This window comes from Carassius carassius, chromosome 2, assembly GCF_963082965.1.
Source record: "Carassius carassius chromosome 2, fCarCar2.1, whole genome shotgun sequence".
In the NCBI taxonomy this organism is placed as follows: Eukaryota; Metazoa; Chordata; class Actinopteri; order Cypriniformes; family Cyprinidae; genus Carassius; species Carassius carassius.
The window spans coordinates 21,830,822-21,858,671 of NC_081756.1; the positions used below are offsets into that span (position 1 = coordinate 21,830,822).

At 46.0% G+C, this 27,850-nt stretch overlaps 1 protein-coding gene across 1 annotated transcript in view; it reads left to right on the forward strand.

Moving 5' to 3' along the window:
- Window positions 1–27,850, forward strand: part of LOC132106558 (dipeptidase 2-like) — a 436,558-nt gene that overhangs the window by 321,008 nt on the left and 87,700 nt on the right. The gene's annotated exons all lie outside the window — the stretch shown is intronic.

Consider the following 27,850-nt stretch of genomic DNA (forward strand, 5'->3'; position numbering starts at 1 on the left):
ATTGCATCATAAACCCTCACGGTCTTCCTCTGAGTCCACACTTTCATGACTTAATGCTGCTCGCCTTAGTGCGGGCTTGCCAGAAATGTGCATCAAAGGTGCATAACAGCCACAAAGGGGGTGCTTGCAAACACCATTCTGAAAGCTACAATGACAAATAGGACACCCTACAGTCTCATGGACTTAATGGACACATGTTCATGGCGGCCACTGTAAGTCTGCAAGAGCGCAAATGCACATGAAGTGTAACATTTGGGACAGGGCCTAGGTTTTAGACCATGCAATGGAATGAACAACAACTCCTCTGCATTCTACTTTAGTGGTGCATACTGTCCACTTTCCCCATGCTTTCAGCACTCAGGAACCATTTCTGCATTTTTTTTTTTGATTTTTTATTTTGTTTGGATCTCATCAGACTTCTTCATCAGATGTGTTTTTCAATTTATATCTAACTGCAGCTGAAATACCTAAAATTTGGAAAGTAGCCATTGTATCTCCTATAAGAGTGGTGATAAAACAGATCCAAATTCATATTGTCCAATCTCAGTTTCACCTTGTGTTGCAAAGGTGATGGAAAAACTAATTAATAAGCAATTGATAGGGTTTCTTAATGCAAATAACATCTTATCTAAAGTTCAATCTGGATTTCGTTGTTCATTTAGTTGTACTACAGCAGTTGTTGAAGTTATGAATTATATCTATAATGCATTAGAAACACAACAATTGTGTGTAGCTATTTTTATTGACCTTGCTAAAGCTTTCTAATTGAACCCTATCTTGGTTTTCTAACTATTTATTGAAAAGATCCCAATATGTAAAGATTGACCAACAATTATTAGAACCATTAACTATTAATAAAGGGGTCCCTCAGGGCTCTGTGTTAGCATCAACCCTGTTTTCCATCTACATTAATAATATTTCTCAGGTTATCAGTAGTCAGAAAACCTTTATTTGGATGATGCAATTCTTTATGCTGTGGGATCATCATATGATGAAGTTTTAAACCAGGTACAAGATAGTTTTAATAATATTCAAGAGGCTTTAATGACCTGAATCTACAGTAGTTTTAAATAGCGCAATCATAACTTCAGATGGGGCGATAATTGAGGAATTATCCTCATTTAAATATCTTGGAATCTGGCTTGATAGCCCCAGAAGAAAGTTAAATCTAGACTTGTTTTCTTGTTTCAAAATATATATGTGTTTACCATGTCAGCCAAGAAAGATCTTGTTGAAACTACTATTTTGCCCTTGTTTGATTATGGTGATGTGATGTGTGTCTTATTACCTGAATATCTTCAAAAGTTGCTGAAACCTTATTTTAACACTTATACAACTAGATCATCTAATTATATTTTCTTGGCTATCCCTACAAATAAAACTACTTATGGTCGTTCTGGCTTTGAATTTGCTGCTCCAAATGATTGTAATGTGCTACAAAAGTTATTGAAATTAGAGTCACATATTCCAATATATACATTAAATAAATTACCAGTAAGTGCTCTGACCTCGACCTGTAAATGTTTTAACTGGGATTTTCTTTTTCTTTTATGTGTTTTATGTATTGTAATATATGTCTGTACAGTATGTTTCTCAGGAGATATTAATTCTCCTGCTAGGCTGTTATTGAAAATAAGAACTTGTTCTTAATTAATTGCCTGGTTAAATAAAGGTTAAATACATAAAAGAAATAAAAAGATGTTCTCAGCTGCTATGTCAGTGCTTCCTACAGCAAGGCTGAGCACTGCAGTGATTTCTGAGGATCAGTTCAGCCTCCTAGAGCTTATAGGCCTAGGTTTTAACTTTGTGTGTTTTGGGTTGCGTCACTGCAATTTCACTTCTCATCTTATCTTATCTCATCAAATGTTTGTTTTGAGTTGTTTAATGCAGCTTTCCATGTTTATATGGATGATTAGTTTTCCTTATTATTTTGTACTGGCCTTCATTATGACTCACACACTTTCAAAATAAGTCATAGCAGAAGTTCCATTCCTATTAGAAATAATAACTCTTAAACATAATAGATATAAAAAGTGAGAGAAAAGAGAATGCAGCAAAAAAAAAAAAAAAAAAATAAATAACAAGCAAGCAAGAAAGACAGATGGGTAGGGTGGTATCAGATAAAGGGAAGCTGGGAAAGGAAGTGCGAGAACTTCAGTTCTTTGGCTTGTCTTCCTTTATTGCATGAGGATCTGAGTGGTGGAAAAGAGGGGAGGAAGAATCACTGTGCCACAGACAGAATAAATAAGAGGCTTCTCTTGAAAGCTCTCACTTGATCTCGTCGCTGTGTTAGTTCACTGGTTCCTCAGCATGGCCGCCAATGTGTTGAGGAGAGAGAGAGAGGTCTTTGAAGGGGAATTTGGGTGTGAGTTTGGGCTCCAGCATTGTTCCAGACCTTCCCAGGGATGCCTACCACCCTAACCCCCGCTGTCACAGCTCGATAAGGGGAAAGGAGGGGGAACGGAGGCCTAGTACCCGGCAATCTGTCAAACAGGGGGTTTTCATAAAGGTGAGTTTGAAGGCAGGGGGGAGGATGAGAGAGAGAGAGAGAGTTATCGAATGGAATTGTGACAGGGAGATGAAGATGAGACTTGACAGTTCTCTCTGGGTTTCTGTGATTAATTGGGATCAGGTCACCTCTCCAGTGTCTGGACAGTAATCATATGCAGTTTCATATGGCTATTTACATAGACACCCTCTGTCTCCCTCACTGGGGGGAATCTTGTGAATCACACAATGCTCTGTAACACGCTTGTCACCTTATTTATATTACGGCTATGAATGTGACGAATGAATGTGACCCAAAAAATAATTTTGTATACTGTGTTGTCGCAGAATTTTTATTTAAGGCCATAGTTGGATAGTAATCTTAAATAATACATCTGCTTTATTTAGTTATTTATTTATCTTTCCCAGACACGGCTTGGATGTGCAAGGTAGTGCAGGATATCTTTTGCAAGTACTGTTGCTTAGAAGGTGGTTGTCATCGCTGCTATAACTTTCCCTTTCACAAACTCTGTCTCAAAGCAAAAGGCCTTTCAGAAGCCTGGATGGGTACCTAGACAATGGAGGTGCAGGTAGTGAGAAAAGACACTGGATGGTGAATAATTTATGGCAGGGAAAATCTTAAGGAAAGCATGTGAAGCAAGAGAGTGTAGACAGTGGGGACATATCAAGCAACAATAAAGACATAAACAGAGAAGAGGAGAGAAGACACAGATGAAAAAAATCCCACTTCAGAGTTTGTTGATGTCAAAAGGCATGGCCACTTTTTAAAGTTGTGATTCTGCAAGTTGTTTACGAGGCGCCGCACAACCCTAACATGTAGAAATTCTGCTATGAATTAACTTTTGGCTTGTACAGACACATGTATAGCCGTGCAGAGCAAGACTTAACATTGCTGTATTTTAAAGTAGAGAAGATAGAGCGGCGTTAGGCATGCACTGGCTCTAGATTCACTAGTCTCACTTTTTTATACCATCTTGTTTTTACACAAAACTTTTCAAATGAAGTTTCTTATGCAGTGTGCACAGTCCCTAGAGTAATATTTTCTTATGTCGGACAAAACTTTTTCAGAGTTGGATGAGTTTCTCCCCATCTTAATTATTTTGTTAATCACACGCGCGCACCCACACACGCTTACTTAGCTACCTAAACGGCGACATCCCATAGGCATAATGGTTTTTATACTGTACAAACTGTACCCAACCCTACATCTAAACCTACCCCTTAGAGAAAACTTTCTGCATTTTTACGATTTAAAAAAAAGATTGTTTACGTACCAGTTTTACAAATGAAGATGGCCCCAAAGGGAGGTTTTTGGAGATTTTGTCAGATTTAGCTCACTTTTGTGTACAATTTTTTCCCCAAAATATGGTTAAGTAGACACACAAACACACAAATCATTAAAGTAATACATTGGGTTCAATACAAATAATAGATTTGTATTAATGTTAATTACTACAAAACATATTTTGAGCTTATACCTTTATTTATTTGAAAAAGCAAAAATCTGAGGTTTCTTACAAAATAAAAAAATGTGGCCAATCTGTAACATTAAAACACTTACTGTTTCAGTAGTATAGCTGCAACATGTAAACAATGTGTATTATTTTAGAGTATAAAAATAATTAACAACCTTTCTAATCTATTAAATTCAAATGAACAGATTTTTGTTGTTGTTGTTGTGTTTATAAAGTTATAAGCTTTTTATTTCTGCTTTTAATTCCCCTTAACATGGGTCGTATTTATTTACATTGCAAGTGCCTCACCGTAACCTCCATTTTTGTATTTTGGTATAGACACAGAGGGACTAAATACATTTTTGTGGTAATCAACATTATGCCGCACATGTTGTTGATTGAGCTTGGTTTGTCCTGGAATATTCCTTCAAGTGATCAGCCATAGCATGTAGAAAAAAGCTGAGTGTGACTCTTCATTTGAAATGACCAGGTGTCACCAGAAGACCAAAGTGTTCATGTTGGTGCTCAGATCAGTAACAGCATGTCATTACTGGGTTGAACAGCGGGCAGAACAGGTGAACCAGACATACGTCTGACACTCATGCACCAGAGATCCCTTCCCAAAGACAGCTGCCCAGACGCCCGGCGAGTCCCTGACCTGCCAGTCCGGTTCCATCGACAGTTCTACTGGTGACGGCTATGACATGCGAGAAAACTGTCCGTGCCGAAATCCGTCACTTCCTTGCTACTTTCATCCCCCGCGCACTTCAAAACGTGACATGTGTCATCTGTAAGAAGCTTAGAGATGCTGAATTCCCCCCCCCCCCCCCCCCCCCCCCCCCATCTGACGCTTTGATGGTGATTCTGCCCAAGGCGTTTGTCATACATATCTTAGTCTGTAACAATGAGAAACGGAGGCTTGTTGAAGGATGGGATTGAAAAAGTGTGTAAGAATGCATATATTGTAAAATCCCTACTATCACCATGGGGCAGGAAATCAAAGTATGCAGTGCATGAGTGGAAGTGTGTATCACAGGCTTGTCATCGTTCCTCTTGTTCGCCAGTGATTTCAGTGGCTGCCTCTAGTCTTACAGCAGAACGTGGCTGTCAAAGACTCCCGTAGTGAATTTTACTGCAGCAAATCTTTCAATCCCATTGATACTTGATGTACTACACAGTGGGCAACCACTGTGTCAGGGAACTTCTGCTTATGGATGGATAAAATGCTTGACATTACATTGGCTGATGTCTTTCGATATGTAATTCTGGATTATAGTAAATATGCCAATTCATGTCTGGCCTTTGGAGTTTGAAGTAACTGTAAGAAGTTACAAATTATGACTATAACCTAAATATGGAACACAGGCATGTGGCAGAAGAGCAAACATGACTATATTCTTGGCAGAATATGCCTATGTTTGTGGTTCAGCTAATGTGTCCCTCTTTGGCTTGGATGCCTGAATTTCTCCCATTTTCAATCTCTCTGTGTGTGTTTTGTGCTTTGACTGTTAACCTTTGGCTAATTCAGTCCTCGAGCCAACATCTGTGTGATTGAGATGACTGAACTCCGGAGAGCAGAGGACAGAGCTGCTCCTGTCTCTCCTTATTGAGACTGCCTCTATGAATGGTTCAATTAAAGGACCTTTTAAGCTTGTATCCACAAATATGCGTGTATCCAATTAGCACTGGTTGCCCACATGACCTCATCTGCAAACGATTAGTTTTTTCCTTCACAGTTTTCTATATTAAGTTACTAAACAAAATGTCTCTCTAAATTAGAAATCACACTGGAACACATTGGTCTTATATTACATATACTCAGAAAATCGTACTCGGTTACTAAACGTAACCTCGGTTCTCTCTAGAAGAGCGAACGAGTACTGCGTCTTAGCTAAGACGCTACGGGAAAAGTCTCTTTTCACGAAATACTGAAGCAAAAAATTATCCTTAATTTTGTATTTTTGTAAAGCGCATTTGCAGCAGTACACAGCCATAGGCGAGACGGCTCGTTCGCTTATTGGCTTGTTCTGCGGCAACTGCACAGCCTATCGAGCGCAGGCTGATGCAACATCAGAACAATAAGTTCTGATAATAATAATTCTTGCCACTTCCCGCCGAAATGGGTGTGGCCCAACCTATAAAAGGAGCTCGAAAAGGCTGACTCACCTGATTTATTTAATCGCCGAAGCGAACCAGAGTGAATCGTACGCACGGCAGAGAACGCAGTACTCGTTCGCTCTTCTAGAGAGAACCGAGGTTACGTTTAGTAACCGAGTACGTTATCTTACGAGAGCTCTCTCGTACTGCGTCTTAGCTAAGACGCAACGGGAACCCAATGTAAAACGCCGTGCGCGCAGGGATCACACACCAATAAACCTGAAGCAACGCCCAGGATTTACAGTGCACAGTCATCTGAGGGACTCACAGAGAGTCCAGGACAGAAAAGGGAAAAAGCCCTCTGTCCTATATCTAGCAGCATCCGTAGATGCGGCAATATGACATCACACAGCCGAGGCAAGGCCTGACCAATGTGGCAATGCGGGTCTTACGCAATACTGCCCATATAACAGTTGGCAGCGCATAGCGCTCGTGAACACAGAATTCCCCTCAGGGCCCTGATTCGACTATACCGACAACAGCCTTGCTTGCAAGGCGGGGACCTCCAGGTTATAGAACCTGATAAATGTAGACGGCGAGGCCCAACCTGCCACCATACATATATCCTGCAAGGAGATCCCAGTAGACCACGCCCACGACGAGGCGACGCCTCTTGTGGAGTGTGCTCTGACGCCCAACGGGCACTGAAGGCCCCTGGAAGCGTAAGCTAACGCTATGGCGTCAACTATCCATCTGGATAGAGTCTGTCTCGAAACAGCCATTCCCTTGAAACGTCCACCGAACGAGACAAACAGCTTCTCCGTCTGCCGAAAGGCAGCAGAGCGAGACACATAAGCTCTTAAAACCCTGACAGGGCAAAGAAGACTCGAGTCTCCATCCTCCCTTGACACCGGCAGGGCAGACAGGGCAATAACCTGAGCCCGAAACGGTGTGTTGAGGGATTTCGGCACATAACCGTGCCTAGGTTTGAGTATGACCCTTGAGTCATTGGGCCCAAACTCCAAGCATGACTGGCTCACCGAGAGCGCATGCAAATCACCCACACGCTTCACAGAAGCGAGAGCCAACAAGAATACTGTCTTGAACAACAGATGCTGAAGGCTAACCGATTGGATAGGCTCAAAAGGGGGACCCTTCAAGGCCTCCAAAACCGCTGCGAGGTCCCACATAGGGACTGACGGAGGTCTGGGAGGATTCAGCCTCCTAGCTCCTCTGAGGAACCGGATGACTAAATCGTTCCTTCCTATTGACTGACCGGACGCCGTTTCAGAAAACGTCGCGATGGCCGCCACATAAACTTTGAGCGTGGATGGGGCTCTGCCCTTATCCAACAGCTCCTGTAGGAAGGAGAGGACCTCCGTCACCTCACAACTAAGGGGTGAATAACCTCGAGCTGTGCACCAGCTGGAGAACACAGACCACTTCGAGGCATACAGACGTCGTGTCGACGGAGCTCTAGCCTGAGTGATGGTATTTAGCACTCCCACTGCGAGATCAGCGGGTAACCGTTGAGCGCCCACACATGGAGGGACCACAACTCCGGTTGAGGGTGCCAAATCGAGCCCCTGGCCTGCGAGAGGAGGTCCCTCCTCAACGGTACGACATCTGCTAACTGCATCAAATCTGGGAACCATGGTTGGTTCTTCCAAAGAGGTGCTACAAGCAGTATTGAACATCTCGTTTCTCTCACCCGTTCTATCACCTGCGGAAGGGGGGAGACGGGAGGAAACACATAAAGCGGGCAGCACGGCCATCTCCGTGACAGCGCGCTTTCGTTCTTGGAAAAGAACGCGGGGCAGTGAGCGTTTTCGTGGGACGCAAAGAGGTCCACCTCCGCCATGCCAAATCTCTCCCACAACAGCCGGACTGTTTGCGGGTGTAGAGACCATTCGCCCGTAGGAACATTGCCTCTGGACAGCCTGTCTGGACCCAGATTCTGCAGTCCAGGCACATGCACTGCTCTCAGCGAGCGCACGTTGCGCTGAGCCCAAACCAGGAGGCGTTCCGTCAGCCTGCACAGGTTTCGGGACCCGAGACCGCCCTGGCGATTTATGTAGGACACCACGGACATGTTGTCCGATAGGGCTACGACGTGGTGATCCTTGATATGGGGACAAAAGCGCGTCAGCGCGTTCTCCACTGCCAGCATTTCCAGGCAGTTGATATGATGGAGCTTTTCCCGTTCTGACCATAGGCCAAAGGACGGTCTGCCTTCGAGCAGCGCTCCCCATCCCGAAGTGGAGGCGTCCGTCGACAACATTTTCACACTCGGGGAAGTCCACAGGCTTACACCTGATCGGTACCAGCCGTTTGCTGTCCAAGGTGCTAGAGCCGCAACACAGCTCTAATCGACCTTGAAATGCAGCCGGCCAGACGCCCACGCTCTGCGCGGCACCCGAGCCTTCAGCCAGAACTGCAGGGGGCGCATGCGGAGCAGGCCCAGCCGCAGAACCGGAGATGCTGAGGCCATGAGACCCAGCATCTTTTGACAGTGTTTGCGCGACACGGTCGCGCCGTGGCGGAAAGAACTCGCTGTGCGTTGAATGCCCATCGCGCGCTGTGGTGACAGCCGCGCCGTCATGGAACACGAGTTCAGAACTATACCCAGAAACAGGATCGTCTGACTGGGGTTCAGCGAACTCTTCGCCTAATTGACACTGAGGCCGAGCTTCTCGAGGTGATCGAGTAAAACGTAAACGTACGAGGAGCTACGGACAAGCCGAATGGCAGGACTGTAAACTGGTATGCCTGGCCCTCGAAGGCGAATCTCAAATATCGCCTGTGGTTTGACGCTATCTGTATTTGAAAATACGCGTCCTTCAGATCTATTGACATGAACCAGTCCCCTCTGTGAATCTGCGCGAGGAGCTTCCTGGTCGTGAGCATTTTGAAACTGCGTTTCATCAATGCCTTGTTCAGCTGTCTTAGATCCAGTATGGGCCTGAGACCCCCGCCTCTCTTGGGCACCAGAAAGTATCTGCTGTACAGCCCCCCCTCGCTTTGAGCTTGAGACACAGGCTCTACAGCCCCTTTGCTCAACAGTTTTGATATTTCGGCCCGAAGTATGTGTGCTACTTTTGACCGTAGTTTCGACGCGCGCTGAAAAGCGCGGTGGGCGTCGAGAAAACTGTAGCGAGTAGCCTCTCTTTATAATGCCTACCACCCAATCCGAAACCCCTGGAAGCGCTGACCATGCATCTGCATGAATGGCTAAGGGCTGGATGCGAAGCGCGCTCTGTTGACTGGGCAACGGCGGCGCTCGAGTGTGCTGCGCATCTGAGGCGGGGAGCGCGCTGATCACAGCGGGCAGATCGCTCTTCCTCGACCCCGTTCCGGCGCTTAACCGACTGGGGGGAAGCTGAGCGGGTCCCGTGGGACTCGATATATCTGCGAGTAACCGTGGGCTGCATGTGTGCACATTTACCACTTTCAACTCGCTGTCTGCATGTGCAGAATGTACGTGCACGGGCCTCGTTTTTACAGAAGCCCCGCGCCATATGTGACATAGTGTATGTGGGCACTGGGAAGTGGGCACGTTTACTATGCGGCGCGCTCGACCGATCTGTGTCGATCTTATGTGCGCTAGCCCTGTGTGCAGGGCTGTGCTTACATGTGGAGATGGGCACTGGGTAGTGGGCATCGTCACTGCATTTATAGCACCATCGGCCGTGGCCGGACGAGCGTGCACGGGTTTCGTTTTTACAGAAACCACATGACGCGTGTGACATAGTAATTGTGGGCACTGAGGGGTGGGCACGCTTACTATGCAGTGTGCGCGACCAACTTGAGTCGACATTATGGGCGCAGGCCCTGTGTGCAGGGCTGTGCTTACATGTGGAGATGGGCACTGAGGAGTGGGCATCGGCACAACATTTATAGCACCATCGGCCGTGGCCGGAACACCAGAAAAAACACTCTTTTTGTGAAACATCCGGGTAGCCGTGATAACGGCTTTTGTGTGCAGGCAAGCGGGCACTCGTGCAGGCTTGCGCATTGCAGAAGACACTGAGGCAGTCACAACTCTTGGAACTGCAACAGCGGCGCGCTTGGGTGAGAGCTCGGCCGCAGTGGAACTCGAACACCGGCGCTTTCCCAGCAGTGCTAGGATGCTTTCGGGGCTTCTGGCTTCAACGCAATCCTCTGCCGCGGGGCGACGGCTTGAAGAGCGAGAACAGGGTCTCGAGCTGCGTTGCTGACGCTGTCGCGATGATGCAGCAGGAGGCGGTGGGCGTGACTGAGAGCTCTGTGGGGCCGGTCTAGAGCGGCTATCTGCAGAACTGGAGCGCTTCGGCAAGAAGTGCTTGAACGCCTGCGAAGCTTTCTGGTCCTCGGCGAATCTCTCCACAAACTCGTTGACGGAAGATCCGAAGAGGCCGGCAGGAGTTAGCGGCGCGTCAAGGAACGCAGCGCGCTCAGACTCCTTGATGTCAGAAAGCGTCAGCCACAAATGCCTCTCAGCCACCGTGGCGGAAGCCATAACCTGTCCCATGGCCTGTGCAGCGGACTTAGTAGCACGGAGGGAGAGATCCGAAGCACTCCTCAGATCCGCGAGACAGATCGCTTCAGGTCACATCTCATCCAGCTTGCGGAGAAGATCGCCCTGGAAAATCTGTAGCGTAGCCATGGTGTGTAGCGCAGACGCAGCCTGCCCAGCAGCAGAGAATATCCGTGCGAGCAGCGATGACGTCATGCGGCAGGCTTTGGATGGCAGCGCCGCCTTAGTCCGCCGTCCAGCAGAGGGCGGGCAAAGGTGCGCTGCTATAGCCTGTTCCACCGGCGGAAGTGACAGGTAGCCTCTGTTCTTAGCACCATCCAGTGTGGAGAATGCTGGCGAAACAGATGAGCGGATTCTCGCCGAGAATGGAGCGTCCCAAGCTTTCGCCACTTCTTCGTGAAGCTCAGGAAGCAAAGGGGCGTGCTTTGAGCTTAAGGAAGAGCGCTCATCCGGAAGATAGCTACCATCCAGCCGGGAACGTGAAGGGGGCGCTGGTGCAGACCACTTGAGGCCGAGGCTCGCCGCGACCAGCGAGTGTACATGCATCAGCTCCTTATCGATATCCCCCCGTCTGCTGGGCCTCTGAGCAGCGGGCGCGAGATCCACGGAGCTCGCCCAACCCTCACTGCCCGAAGCAAGCAGAGAGCACGTGTCTTCTTCCTCCGACGCGGGCCTGAGATCCACTTCCTCAGATGACGCGTCGGCAAGCAGCGAACGCTGAGCATCGGGAAGCGATGCAGGGGAGGCCGGCGAAGCGGAGGGAACCGGCGAGCTCGGCCGAGCTGGAGGCGGTTCTGGTAGGCACTGCGAGCGGCGCTTCTTACGGCGCTGCGGCGCAGCGGATGATGCAGGCTTCGAGAAGGATGCCAGGCGAGTCCTCAGAGTCACCATAGGCATTAACTCGCAATGAGGGCATCCGCCGTCAGCGAGCACGAGCGCTGCATGGTCCTCACCCATACAGGAGACGCAGATGACGTGACGATCTCCTTCGCTGAGCGGGGCTCTGCACGAGCTGCACGAGGGCATCTTTAAAAAGACGCAGCTCTTTTGTGAATGTGCGTCGCAGGGCGAACACACACACAGGATATAACAGAACAAGGATGTAAAGGATATGGGCGCCGGATAGCGCAGCAGGACCGGCAGTGAAAGGCGGCGATGCCAGCGGCTTCAGGATGGCTCGTCCTGCTGATATGCTCTTCCAGACAGCGCTTGCTTCCTCGTGATCCAGCGATGCGTGAGCTTCGCTGAAGAGATGAAAAATCAGGTGAGTCAGCCTTTTCGAGCTCCTTTTATAGGTTGGGCCACACCCGTTTCGGCGGGAAGTGGCAAGAAGGTCTGATGTTGCATCAGCCTGCGCTCGATAGGCTGTGCAGTTTCCGCAGAACAAGCCAATGAGCGATCGAGCCGTCTCGCCTATGGCTGTGTACTGCTGCAAATGCGCTTTACAAAAATACAAAATTAAGGATAATTTTTTGCTTCAGTATTTCGTGAAAAGAGACTTTTCCCGTAGCGTCTTAGCTAAGACGCAGTACGAGAGAGCTCTCGTAAGAGAACGTCCCAAGGTTACGTATGTAACCCTAGTTCCTTGAAGGAACGAGACGCTGCGTCGAAACGCTTTTGGGGAACGTCCCTGACGAGACCGACTCTGAATATCGTGTGCAATCAGTCCATCGGAAAGGCGTGACGTCACGGGCGGGGTGACGTAGCGACCAGGAAGCTATAAAAGCACGTGCCGTGCAGCTGGCTTCAGCTTCGAGTAGGGAAGCAAGCGCCGGCAGGGGTGCCGGGAGTATGGCTCTGCGACGCAGCGTCTCGTTCCTTCAAGGAACTAGGGTTACATACGTAACCTTGGGACGTTCCTTTTCAGGAACTCGAGCTGCGTCGAAACGCTTTTGGGGAACGATGTGCCAACGCTGCCAGACTTCCAAATCCCTGCCTAGTGTGTAGTCAAAAGAGCACAGCTAAGACGAGAGGACAGAAGAGCCCGGCGTGGCTCGCATGTCAAGATCGTAAAATCGGACAAATGTGGAGGGCGTGGACCACCCCGCAGCGTTGCAGATGTCCAAGAGGGACACACCTGCTGAGAAGGCCTTGGAGGCCGCCATACTCCGAGTAGAGTGAGCCTTGGCCCCCAAAGGGGGGGGAAGACCAGAGGACTCATAGGAGAGGTTGATAGCCTCGACTATCCAACGACTAAGGGTCTGCTTGGTGGCAGGAGAACCCTTGTTAGAAGGACCGTAGCAAACAAGCAATTGGTCTGATTTTCTCCACAGGGCAGCTCTGTGGACGTATGCGTCCAGTGCTCGCACTGGACACATACAGTTTAGCTTCTCTTGGTCGTGCTCCCGAAAGGGAGGAGGACAGAAGGCCTGCAGTACGATAGGCTGTGGTGTAACAGAGGGAACCTTCGGAACGTAACCCGCTCGAGGGTATAAAAATGCTTTGGCCATACCAGGGGCAAAGTCTAAGTAGGTAGGGGCCACCGAAAGGGCCTGAAGATCTCCAACTCTCTTTAGTGAGGTGATTGCCAGTAATAGGGCAGTTTTAAGTGTCAGATGTCTATCTGAGATATCTTGTATAGGCTCGAATGGAGCTTTACAAAGAGCCTCTAGAACCACAACCAAATCCCAGGGGGGAACACGGGATCGTACTGGAGGTCTCAGCCTCAGCGCACCGCGGAGGAAACGTGTAACTAGGGGGTGTCTACCCACTGACTGACCATTGAAAGGGACGTGGAAAGCAGCTATGGCCGCCACGTAAACCTTTAAGGTGGAGTGGGATAACCCCGCAGAGAGCCTGGCTTGTAAAAACTCCAGAACTGTACCAACTGGGCAGTCTGCTGGGTCAAGCTGGCGGTCTCTGCACCATGAAGTGAAGAGCTTCCACTTCAGGGCGTACAGTTTCCTCGTAGAGGGAGCTCTGGATTGGAGTAGGGTCTCAACAACCTCGGTTGAGAGACCGGCTGCTAACAGCTGTGCCCCCTCAGGGGCCACACCCACAGCCTCCACAACTCCGGGCGAGGGTGAATTATCGTGCCCTGCGCCTGTGAGAGTAGGTCTGTCCTGATCGGTATCTCCCACGGAGAGCCGTCGAGGAGCGAGACTAGATCTGAGAACCATACTCGGCCCGGCCAGAACGGGGCTACTAGTAGTAGACGGGCCCCGTCCCGGCGTACTCTCGCCAGAACTCCCGGGAGCAGAGCGATAGGGGGAAAAGCGTACAGACGAAGCCTCGGCCAGGTCTGTACCATAGCGTCCAGTCCCAGAGGAGCTGGATGAACTAGAGAGAACCAGAGGGGACATTGCGATGTCTCCTGAGTCGCAAAGAGGTCCACCTGAGCTGTACCAAATACTCTCCATATCTGCTTCACCACCTCGGGGTGAAGCATCCATTCCCCGGGCCTCGGCCCCTGTCTCGACAGTATGTCTGCTCCCACATTCAATCTCCCAGGAATATACGCTGCTCTGATCGAGAGGAGCTTGCCCTGGGACCACAGAAGGATCTGGTGTGCCAGCTTGTACAAGGGGCGCGAACGCAGACCCCCCTGGTGATTGATATAAGAGACCACTGATGTGTTGTCGGTGCGCACCAACACATGGTGACCTCTCAGGTCCGGGAGGAAATATTTCAATGCTCGATAGACCGCTAGTATCTCTAGGCAATTGATGTGCCATGTTAGATGGCGACCACTCCACAGACCGCGGGCAGGGTGGCCACTCATGACCGCACCCCAACCGGTGAGGGACGCATCTGTCGCTAGCGTTACACGGCGACAAGGAACTCCCAGCACCGGGCCCTGATTCAAGAACCAAGGTTTCCTCCACATGTCTAAGGCACGAAGGCACCGCCGCGTGACCTTGATAACTCGACGTGGATTTCCCCTCGGGGAAAAACCCTTGGACTTGAGCCACCACTGTAGGGGTCTCATGTACAGCAGGCCAAAAGGTATCACGTTGGACGCAGCTGCCATCAGCCCTAACAATCTCTGGAATTGTTTGACAGTGAGTGACTGGCCTTCTTTGACTCTCTCGACTGATGTGAGGATCGACTCGATCCGAGCAGGAGACAAGCGTGCCTGCATCGTGGTCGAATTCCACACTACGCCTAGATAGGTGGTTCTCTGAACTGGAGAAAGTACACTCTTCTTGGCGTTTAGTCTCAAACCCAGCTCCCCCATGTGTGCGAGAACGACATCTCGATGTCGAGCCGCCATCTGCTCTGATTGAGCTAGGATCAACCAATCGTCGATATAGTTCAGAATGCGGATGCCCTGCATACGGAGGGATACCAGAGCCGCATCCATACATTTCGTGAACGTGCGGGGTGAGAGTGCGAGGCCAAAGGGAAGTACTCGATATTGATAAGCTTTGCCCCCGAAAGCGAACCTCAGAAACTTCCTGTGTTGTGGAAGGATGGATATGTGGAAGTATGCATCTTTGAGATCTATTGTGACAAACCAGTCCTCGGATCTGATTTGAGCTACAACCTGGTTGACAGTGAGCATCTTGAACTTCAGTGACATAACTGAGCGGTTCAGGAGACGCAAGTCCAGGATCGGACGCAACCCCCCATCCTTCTTTGGAACTATGAAATACCGGCTGTAAAATCCGGATTCCCTGTCTAGAGGAGGGACCACCTCGATGGCCTCCTTCCTTAATAGGGTATTCACTTCTTGTTCCATAACCAGAGCCTGCTGGGGGCCGACCACAGTCGGTGTAACCCCGTTGAACTTCGGTGGTGGATGACCGAACTGAATGCAATAGCCTCTTTCTATTGTATGCAGGACCCATTGAGATACATTTGGCAGTAGCTTCCACGCTGCTAAATAATCTACTAAGGGAATCAGTCTCTCGAGACTGACCTCTGGTGTAAGAGGCCCCCGAAGGGGCAGCGAGCATCCCAGCTCCGCTACGGTCACGGGCGGAAGTAACTGGGAGTGGTGCTCGCTGGAGGCCGCTGCGCCCTGAAACTCTGGCAGGGTTGGCAGACCGACCTCCTGAGGGTACTGAGGTGAGACGGGCACCGTGTAATGAGGTGAACCGCGCTCTACCCCAGCAGGGGCTACCCTCTGGATCCTGGCGTCAGGATCGTTTCGTCGAGGACTTCCGGGCTTCGATGACAGATCTTAAATCGGCTTTCGCCCTAGAAGCCCCCGACTCAGAGCGTCGTTGCCCTCGGTCCCGACGTGGGGGAGCACGAGTGGCGACGCTCTGTTTTTGCGCTACCCGGTGTGAGGAGCCGGTATGTGGCGTGGTCATCTCCCGCCCAGATGTACCACGAGAGCGACGAGGGAGGAAACTCTGGAACGCCGCCGCCTGCTTGTGCGCCTCCTGGAACCTGTCGACGACAGTATTAACTGTGTCGCCGAACAGGCCCGAGGCTTGAAGCGGGGCGTCCAGGAGGCAGACCCTGTCCCGTTCTTTAATTTCTGACAGGGTCAGCCACAAATGCCTCTCCGCGGCCACTAAAGCTGCCATAGACCGCCCAATTGCGCGAGCGGTCTCCTTAGTGGCATGGAGGGAGAGATCAGCGGTCTTCCTGAGTTCTTCAATCTCCTCAGACTTAATCCCCTCCCCCTCATCGATATCTCTCAGCAGGTCAGCCTGATAAGCTTGCAGGACTGCCATAGTATGAAGGCACGCCCCAGCCTGACCTGCTGCCACATAACCTTTGCCCACTAGCGATGATGTAACTCGAAGCGGCTTAGTGGGCAATGTCGGAGCCTTTAGAGACGAGGCCGAACCGGGTGACAGATAGCTCGCGAGCGTCTGTTCAGCCCGTGGCATCGCTCTATAACCACGCTCTCCCAGCCCCATCACGTTGCCATAGTATAGTGAATCGGGGCCAAAGAGGCGGGTCGAATACGGGTGTTTCCACGATCTCGATAACTCGTCATGGAGATCGGGAAAATATGGAAGGCTCCGACGTGGAGGTGGTTGCTTCGGCCGCAGAAAGCGTTCGTCTAATTTGCTTCTCTGCGGCTCAGTCTGTTTTTCAGCAGGCCAGTCAATTTTTAATTTATCTACTGCCCGCGTGACCACCTCCAACAGCTCCTCATACTGGGGCGACAGGGGTGGCGAATCCCCAGCAACAGTCTCCACATCGACCTCCTCGGAGGACGAGAGGTGAAGAGCTGATCCCTCACCCTGGGGGGAAGAAACCGACGAGCGTGCTTCCGAACCCAGGGTTTGGGCGCCGGATCTGGCAGATGAGGAAGGAGATAAGGACTGGCCCGTCTCCATTCCTTCTGACAGATCCACCTGCGAACCCCACGAGTGCAGCAGCCGCTCTGCCTCGGCAGAAGCGGGGCCAGCACCGCGAGGAACGCTGGTGAAGGCTCCCTCCTCGAAGAGAGCCCTCCGGGATCGAAGCGTCCGCATTGGCAAACGATCACAATGCGGGCAGTCGGCCCCCTCGAGAGCCGACTCAGCGTGCTTCGATCCCAGGCAAGCCACGCACAGCCTGTGTGTATCCCCACTCGTAATGTAGCGAGTGCAGGGAGGAACACACAATCTGTAACGCGGCTTGGAATCGCCCTTCAAATGTTTGGTCTTTTGCTTTTGTTTAGGCATATTGTAGCTGTTTTAGCGATCTTTTTAAGCTAAGGGACAGACAACAATAAATAGGACCAACAGACAGACTTTTGCACATGCACACACAGAGCGCTTGCTGACAGATTCGAAGCTGAAGCCAGCTGCACGGCACGTGCTTTTATAGCTTCCTGGTCGCTACGTCACCCCGCCCGTGACGTCATGCCTTTCCGATGGACTGATTGCACACGATATTCAGAGTCGGTCTCGTCAGGGACGTTCCCCAAAAGCGTTTCGACGCAGCTCGAGTTCCTGAAAAGGAACTATTCTTATGCAAGTTATGTAGATGTCTAAATAATGTTAATTTGTTCATTAATAAGGCTCAAGACACTGTAGATCTTAGTCAGATTGGATTTTTTTTCAGGAAAACAAGAACCTTTAATAGAATAATTCTTAAAAGAACAGTTTTTTCTTAGTCTAAGGAACCTTTTAATTATCTGAAGAATTGCTGCAGTTTGGGTTACAAAATATGTGCCTCTGGCACATGTAATGTAATCCTAAATGTTAGAATGAGTAAACATTTTTCATCTTTCATTTTCTTTTCCTCTGCACCATTCAGCTTTTAATTAATAATCGTCGTTAATTGTCGTGATTAGAGGTATCCCATATTGAAAAGGGCATCAGAGAAAGACAAAGAGGATGCATCTCACAAAATAAGATAAAAACTGAGAAATAGAAAATAGAGATTTCATTCAAATCATAATTTTCAGTGATTTTATGGATGCCTGTGATCCACATAAAGTACACAGAGATAACAATATTTGGTATTACAGAGTATACATTTCTAAAAATGATTTCGAAAAGCAACATGAACAGCATTAAGATGCTTTTCGTGCTGGCAAATTTTGAGATCCAAGTTCTACCAGAAAGACTCGGGTGATAAAATGTACGAAGCATACATTTATTGACAACTCAGCAAGCATTATTGTACATTTCTTTGGCGGAAGGCCCCATCCATAGTTCGTAATCCGAGGGTAGCAGACCGGCATTTCCTGCCTGAAGAAGGCGGCAGGGGTGCAGCCGACCCCCAAAAATAGGTGGATTGTGAAACCACTGGACGGGGCCAGCCTTCCCCCCAAAATAAGCAGATGAAGGTATACACACCGGTTGTGAAACCTAAAGGTTCCTGGAAGATATAAAGAGACTTAACAATCAGTATGATAAACGTTAGATTAAACCTCATATGCCTATGTTTAATTGAATTATTATTTTTTTTTAATTAGCCACATTAGCCAGACATAAGCAGCCTCGATAGATCATGCAGGAATAGCCGCGATAGGCCAGACATAAACAGGCCTCGAGACCGCACAGATATAGCCACAATAGGCCAGACATATGCAGGCCTCGATAGACCATACGGATATAATTTTTTTTTTTTTTTTTTTTAATATACCGCCAGTAACACCAACACCAGTAATTGCATGAAAATTTACCTGATTTGTTACTGGAGAGCTTGCGGAGCTTCGAGAATATTTTTTTTGAACCAGGTCTGATGTATGATTCAAATACTGAGGAAGACCATCTGACTATGATCTTAATAGCTGACGTAGAGATTCCTCGTTCAGCTGCTGTAGTAGCTGCCCCAATTCTGAATGAATGGCCGGTATAGAGAGAGGGGGATAAACTGCAGCTTTTGATAACAGTGGTTAAGTGTGTTCTAAAACAAGCCTTGGAAAGGGGTGCTCCATTAGGTAAAATAAAGAGCGGCGCATTTTTATATCGGATTATATCTTAAAAGGATTTAGCTTATAGAGTAGAGGAGATGGGCCGCGATAGGCCGGAGCAGAGATGGGGGCCGCGATAGGCCTGAGCAGTTGTAAACAATTCACTTACCTGAAGGTTACGATAGGTCAAATGAGCAAAAGCTGCTTTAGGGTGAGTAGTGTGAAGCCTCGTTAGGCCATGTAAAGTGAGGCCTGACGGACTTTGATGTGAAAGCCTCATGTGTAGAGGACCACGATTGGCCATTGTATGTGAAGACCGTGATTGACTTAACATGAGGAGCATGTGAAAAGGACCACCACCATTAGTTTGCGAAGAGTATTAAACTGTACCTTGAGTTTATGTTAAATAGTTTAGAGACTAATCTTGACAGAAATATGGTGGGGACGATCATGTACATAGCAATTGATGCGGATTATGATAATTCGAAACCACCGCATTGAGTGAGAGAGGCCATTAGTTTAGGTTAAAAGATAGAGGTAGAATTAGGGTCCTAGCAGTGACTTAAGAGTATATACAGATCCACAACATTCCTTAGGCTAGACTCCTGTGCACCCTTGATAGAACTCCATCTAACTGAGAGAATCCGCAGAAGAAACAGATTCCCTCCCAAAAATAGAAAATGAGCCAGATCAGCAAGACCATAAAAAAAAATACTCAATATTAAGCGAAGACATCGATAGACTATAATATGTGAAGGCCAAGATAGGCCGAATTTCATGAACAGTAATTGGACAAACTTACCTGATAGACCACACGGTAGGAGTTATGCAAGGTGCCACCACAGTGAGTGTAATGTGAAGGCCACAACAGCCAAGTAAGACAGAAGTCGATAGGTATGAGAGACAGAATGAACCAACACCAGTAGATGCGCGAAATAAACAAGCATTGATTGTATCTTAAAGTCCGCATAAAATCGAAATTGACTTAAACTTACTACCACACATTGCTAATCTTGATGTAAACAATTAACAGAGGTGGAAAGAGTACAAAAATATTCTACTCAAGTAAAAGTACCATTACATTAATGAAATTTTACTTAAGTACAAGTAAAAGTACCAGTCTAAAAATTACTCAAGTAAAAGTAAAAAGTAGCTCATTTAAAATTTACTCAGAGTAAAAATTACTTAGTTACATTTTAACAGTGGGAGGGAGTCAAGGGGCCAAGGGTGTCAAACTCAGTTCCTGGAGGGCCACAGTCCTGCACAGTTTAGATATAACCCTAATTAAACACACCCGATCCAGCTAATCTAATCATTTAGGTTTATTTAAAAACTACATGATATGTGTGCTGGAGCAGGGTTAGAACTAAACTCTGCAGGGCTACGGCCCTCCAGGAACTGAGTTTGACACCCCTGGGATAGGTCTATTAATCTCAAACTAGATGTTCTTAATTAAAGGAATCAGTTACAACCCGAATTCCGGAAAAGTTGGGACGTTTTTTAAATTTTAATAAAATGAAAACTAAAAGACTTTCAAATCACATGAGCCAATATTTTATTCACAATAGAACATAGATAACATAGCAAATGTTTAAACTGAGAAAGTTTACAATTTTATGCACAAAATGAGCTCATTTCAATTTTGATTTCTGCTACAGGTCTCAAAATAGTTGGGACGGGGCATGTTTACCATGGTGTAGCATCTCCTTTTCTTTTCAAAACAGTTTGAAGACGTCTGGGCATTGAGGCTATGAGTTGCTGGAGTTTTGCTGTTGGAATTTGATCCCATTCTTGCCTTATATAGATTTCCAGCTGCTGAAGAGTTCGTGGTCGTCTTTGACGTATTTTTCGTTTAATGATGTGCCAAATGTTCTCTATAGGTGAAAGATCTGGACTGCAGGCAGGCCAGGTTAGCACCCGGACTCTTCTACGACGAAGCCATGCTGTTGTTATAGCTGCAGTATGTGGTTTTGCATTGTCCTGCTGAAATAAACAAGGCCTTCCCTGAAATAGACATTGTTTGGAGGGAAGCATATGTTGCTCTAAAACCTTTATATACCTTTCAGCATTCACAGAGCCTTCCAAAACATGCAAGCTGCCCATACCGTATGCACTTATGCACCCCCATACCATCAGAGATGCTGGCTTTTGAATTGAACGCTGATAACATGCTGGAAGGTCTCCCTCCTCTTTAGCCCGGAGGACACGGCGTCCGTGATTTCCAACAAGAATGTCAAATTTGGACTCGTCTGACCATAAAACACTATTCCACTTTGAAATAGTCCATTTTAAATGAGCCTTGGCCCACAGGACACGACGGCGCTTCTGGACCATGTTCACATATGGCTTCCTTTTTGCATGATAGAGCTTTAGTTGGCATCTGCTGATGGCACGGCGGATTGTGTTTACCGACAGTGGTTTCTGAAAGTATTCCTGGGCCCATTTAGTAATGTCATTGACACAATCATGCCGATGAGTGATGCAGTGTCGTCTGAGAGCCCGAAGACCACGGGCATCCAATAAAGGTCTCCGGCCTTGTCCCTTACGCACAGAGATTTCTCCAGTTTCTCTGAATCTTTTGATGATGTTATGCACTGTAGATGATGAGATTTGCAAAGCCTTTGCAATTTGACGTTGAGGGACATTGTTTTTAAAGTTTTCCACATTTTTTTTACGCAGTCTTTCACAGATTGGAGAGCCTCTGCCCATCTTTACTTCTGAGAGACTCTGCTTCTCTAAGACAAAGCTTTTATAGCTAATCATGTTACAGACCTGATATCAATTAACTTAATTAATCACTAGATGTTCTCCCAGCTGAATCTTTTCAAAACTGCTTGCTTTTTTAGCCATTTGTTGCCCCCGTGCCAACTTTTTTGAGACCTGTAGCAGGCATTAAATTTTAAATGAGCTAATTAAGTGGATAAAAGTGTAAAATTTCTCAGTTTAAACATTTGCTACGTTATCTATGTTCTATTGTGAATAAAATATTGGCTCATGTGATTTGAAATTCCTTTAGTTTTCATTTTATTAAAATTTAAAAAACGTCCCAACTTTTCCGGAATTCGGGTTGTATTTAGAATAATTAAACATTTTGGCTGTTACCAGGCAAATCAGTATCAACAAACTCATCCTTTAATGCAGAGGAAATGCAGAAGATTCATTGGAAGTGGCATTTAGATGTATTACACTGTTTAGTGCAGGACAAGAATGCATTTAACCTGCAGTTACAAATGCATGAATAATGTTTTGATATACAAGACAAAAAATGTTGAATACTCATTTGAAATGATAAGAATTTAATTATTTTTAAAAAAATCAAAAGATACTTTAAATGTGAAATTAAAATGGCCAGTATGTGTCAGCAAGTCACTGTTAATAAGTGAGTCATTGCGATTGAACCGAATCATTTAAACGTTTGATTCATTCAGGAACGAAACAATGTCACGTTGCTCAGAGACGCAAAACTGTGCTTTGGTGGCTGTGTTTGGAATCATTTTTTGTTGTAGAAATAGAGCTAAAAAGGCAATATGGTTTCTAAAACGCAAGTCTCTTAATTAACTTGTTTACTGAACTGTTATATATATGTATGTATATATTCATGATGATTTTTGGAGGAAAAGATGGCATTCTTTGTGTGATTTTGATTTAATATATGAAATTATATAAATATGTGAATTTTCTGCCCCTATATCTTCAATTTTGTGATCATTCTAAATGCATTTTAGGAGACTGAATCACACAGTGAAAGAACGCACTATAAATGCGCGTACATCATTAAAACATTAATAGCAGACTCCTCACCACTGTCTTTTTGGCTAATTTGTGCAAAACCTCTTGCTAAAATGTCAAAGCTTCATTTTAACCACCAATGCAACGATGCAATTATTTAGCTTACCTCTACATTCTTGCGAAGGGTTGATGTCTTGTCGAGATTTTATAAGCTGCTAGTTTGGTCTTCCTAGGCAAGTACAGTTTACACTGCATAATAGAGCATACATATGGCCATGGGTTCACTTCATTTCCTTCGAGTTCAACTTCAGAATATGACGGGGTTTCGTTTTCAGCAGTGTCTGCACCACTAACGCCTGTTTTGTCCGTCTGCATCTTTCTTGTGATTTTAGCACCAGTTTGCCCTCCTGCCCATTATTTACTGCCGTAACCATGCCTGCTAATTAATATTCGGTTTAAACTGGAGATATGTCACTACTCTGAAATAAAGTCTGCAGCAACTTCCGTGTCACGTGGACTTTAAGATGTCTGCTGAGCATTGAGCCGAATCTTACCTACAACTCAAATGAAAGGGTCCATATATACATCAGCTTGATAGATCCAGTGTTCATAATAGCGCCAGTCCAAGAGTAAGCCGTGTAAAGATGAGGTGAGAGCAACAGTTCTCTGCATCTGCAGCCATAGAATCCCATTCCAGTATGAAGCATTCAGGAATAGACGCAAATGAACAATGACTGAATAAACAAAGATTAAAGCATAGGATTAAGACAACAAATATCTTAAGTGTGCTAGACAAAGCATATTTTTACAGAAATGAATAATGCGAACAACAATCTTTATCAGTATAAAAGACTGTAGCTTTTATTACGAGCCTTAAAATGCTTCATTACGAAAGAGTTATTCAAAACATTGCATGCAATATGATCAACCTCTTAATTATGCAGTGAGAGTCTGCTAGATAAACAAGCACGAAACGCCCAGTGCTTTATCTTGAACGTGTGAGTATAAAACCTTGCAGAGAATAAAATTAATGCCCAAGCGCCACAAGTGCATAGAACAAAAATGATACTTATAATGCTGTAGACTGATGAAGTGATGGAGGCGAGATGCGGAAAGAGACCGGCAGCCTTGATTCTGTCTTCTGGTCCGGAGAGACTTCATTTGTGCAGGTTCACGTGAGCGTACAGATTAAATATTTGTTGATTGAGACCCAAGCGGCGCTGACGCGACATCTCGGAAAGCACCGGCGTTGTCAAGACCAGGTTTTTTTTTTTTTTTTTGCTGCGGGTTGCAGATGTGAATTCTCCCGGGAAACTACTTTTGAACGCGATTGGGCTAGTTTAAGTAGTAATTGACTGTTTTGAGACAACCTGGCAACCCTGGAAAGCACACGGAACTCCGCCAATGTTTCACATTCTCTGCCGAGAAAAGCCGAAAGCCTGTATATCATCCGACATGAACGATCGCAGATAGTCACCGCGACACCGAGAAAAGCCAACGATCCCGTGTGCAGCTAGAGAGGAACATCAAACTCGCAATAGTTTGCAGGACACAAACTATAGCGTTTATAGTTTAACTATAAACTATAGCAAGTAAATCAATAAACGCGAAAGCTTGAGCAATGAACAATCGCGTCGGCATCTGCGGTTGTTATCACGTCGGCATCTGCGAACTAAAACATGTGTAAGTACCGATCTTTTATACCGAAGTATAAAGACGTGATTGGATAATGATGAAGGTAATTAGTGACAAAGTAATTGAGTCTTCCTGGCAGAACTTAGGCCCTGTCCACACGGACACGGGTATTTTTATAACCGTGACTTTTTTTACGCGGTTTGGCCTTTCGTCCACACGAAAACGCAGTTTCAGGGCACCGAAACCGAACATTTTTGAAAACTACGGCCAGGGTGAGCATTTTCAGAAACGCCGGTTGCAGTGTTGTCGTGTGGACAGTATAACCGGGGTTTTTGCCTTGCGACGTCAGAGTGTGCGCCGGTATCCGCTGTGTTTGACGTCAGATTGTGCGCTGCTGACTGCTTCTGATTGGCCAAGGTGACTTTACAATTTGGGTTATATCGCCGCCTGCTGGTGTGGCATGCTCTTGACTGCGCTTGATAGCATGTTTTGGCGTTTTCATGTGGACGGGATTTTTTTTTTAAACGCAGGAGGAAAAACTCCGGTTATAAAAATACCCGTGTCCGTGTGGACTAGGCCTTAGGCTAAAGCTTTCATTTTCATTCTTAGCGCTGACACATTTTCAGTTCACATTTAAACAAGTGGTGTAATAAACAAAAACATCTAATTCAAAGATTTTCTGGCAAGTGTCAAACAGTTTCACTCACACAGATGACAGGGAATTCCAAAGGAAAATGGAAACAAGGGTTTGTATTATTGGAGTGTTATCCAATACAAGAATTCAAACGCATTGGAATGACAGCTCTCCCAGTGAGTTCACTCTTTCCATGTTTGAGTTGCTCAGTCCAAATGTCACTTTCCCAAACAGCTAATCAAGTTCATGGGGAGTCCAGGAGAAGGCTCAGACGCGCTCACTTCAAACCCACAGGCCAGCACACTGATGAAAGAAAAGATATCTACAGCACCCACACTCCAATTTGAGTTGCAGGAATGATGACAGATCTATCAGTCAAACATGTCCATCTACAGAGAGAGAGAGAGAGAGAGAGAGATGGAAAGAGATCATACAAATAAAAGAGGTGAAAAAATATTTATTTTAAAATGTTTATTTTGTGTTCAAAAATGAATTTTCATCAGAAACACCTCATATATATAATACCTTAATTATATAAATACAAATAATAATAATTAAAAAGGACATTGTCACAAGGATATTGGCTCAGTAACTAGGTTGAGTCAAAAGTTTGTTTTCTCAGTTTTTTCTCAGTTCTAGTTTAAAATAAACTATTAGATTAGAATTCTGTCCTCCACACTAAAATTCCAGTCTCTCTCTCTCTATTTCTCTCTGTCTGTCCTATTAAAACCGCACTAGTAATAATTCAGACAGTTTTAATAAAGGCAAATTTCCAAATCAGTACATTTTCAGTTATTATGTTTTAAATATCATGATACATTTAGACTTCTTATAAAATATGATGGGCAAAGAACAAACGGTTCAACATTCTAATGTTATATTTAGCATTTTCAATGTTTAATGAATTAAGTTAACCTATGAAATATGGGAAATTATATTGTGTGAAATGCTGTACATAGGCATGTCTTCTGGATGTCAAGTGAAATAAAAAAAATATAGAAATTTTTATAGATTTTAATATCAGAGCGTGAGAAAAGTCACAGTTGATCTTGAGAAAGACTTATAAAAAATAAATAAATAAAATTTGGTCAATGTGGCCTTCCGTATTTCACTTTGGTACTGTTTTGAGCCTGAAATCTCTGCTATTTGGTGCAGTTCTTGCCTCGCAAATCAATAACTTTTGTGTATTTCTGCACAGAGACTGCAAATCAAATGCCATATAGCGCAAAAAGACTGCTGCTATTTTGAATTTATATGTAAAAAGAGGCACTGAAAAGAGATTTGTATATATTGTTTTCAGCTCATAAACTAGAGTGAATGAATGGAGCCTGTTGCCATCACACTAGAACAAGCCAACACTGATTGTTTCTTGTTTCTCTGCTCGTGTAGACGATGTCAGGATTTTTTTTGAAGTGGGTCTATTGTGTCCAGTTCCTGGGCTTTTGTTCCAGATGAAAGGGATTCTGCGTGGTGAGGATTGGGTCGGTGTTCTCCATGGAGGGACATGTTTTCATACATGACTCACTGTAGAACAGACATGCAGGCTGCTCTGTTTTGCTTTCGCTCAGAAATTGCAAACTTAATTTTAGAGAAGTATGTCCATAGGTCTAGGACGGCAGTCGAATGCTTCAAAAGGCATGTTGGCAAGTTTGTTCTTTCTCTGTTTCTTTCCAGCAGATTGGAAAGAAAAGAATAGACATTTGTGAGAGGATCGAAGAGGAGAGATTTTTTTATATGACAGATGTCATATTAGAAAGACCTACTATATATTTTTACACAAAGTAAAAGCGAATTCTCTTGTAAGATGTTCAGTCTTCTTTCAAGATTGTTTTACCAGAGATGCAAACATATGGTCTCTCAGGTACAGCTTTTACTCTGTGGTGTGGTACACCAGGCCTAGGGGTAGGTGCCTTGTGCATGTGACACTGGATTCAGAGCATACACACACAAACACACACATTACAGGCTGTGGTGCTGCATACAATTTCTCACACTCTGTGTCCCACATCTTCAGATTCTGGCAGGGCTAATGCTGAGGCAGCAAACACACACTCTCAGAGAGCAAGGGCCCAAGTCCTTGGATTTTCTCCCCTCAGAAGAGTTTGGATCTGTGTCTCTCAGAGGTGCAGTAGACAGGCAGAATGTTCAGAGCTCCTCCAGCTCGTTTCTCTTCCGGGAATACTTGTCCAGAATTTTTAAGCGATTCCTGCTCCTCTTCCTTTGCTCCTCTTCCAGATGTGAGCATGCATGTCTTTATCCACATACTGGGCATGGAATAGTTCAGAGAGTGAACGCTGGAATATGTGGCAAGTCTTCTGTGGTTTTCGAGGAAGTTATCAGACAAGTTTGGTGTAGCACAGTGTGTATTTTATGTCAGCACTCTAATTTTTACAGTGTTGTTGGCTAATGAAGTATTAAGGCATTGGGAAGTGTTGCAGCAGGCTTTATCAGAAGCACACTTCTTACGGAATCAGATAAAACTCTGATAATGAACAGGGAGAACAAACAGGACCTGCTGCACCCTTGAGATTGCTTGCTGCATATAAAACAGTAAAAGCATCCTAATATGCAGCCACTTAACTTTTCAGTGGACCTGATGAACTGAATTTCTGACTGATGTTTCCTGAAAGTGGCAACACATGTCCCCTATTTACACCCCTAGCACCCTCTACCAGCCCCCCTCTCCCCTTACGCCGTTCTGACTCGACTCGGGCAGATGTGTCGCTTGATGTTCCTGTCAAATGGCACCGAACTTAATAAAATATCACTCCCCCTCCTTCAGTCTGCTTTAATTGAGTCCCTTGTCAGTTTTATCAAACTGTGTGTTATCGTCACTTTTTTCCTCTTCCTCTGTTTCTTCTTTCTCTTTATCAGCCCCTCTCTGTTTCTTGCGGAATAGACTAGTAGACGGATCCTTAGTAACTTTGTTTAACGGAGCGAGAGGAGTGATCCTCAAAGGCAGGCTTGTCATTGGATCCATAATTCAGACCCGTGATTTTCATTTCCCTCTGTTCTTTCAAAGG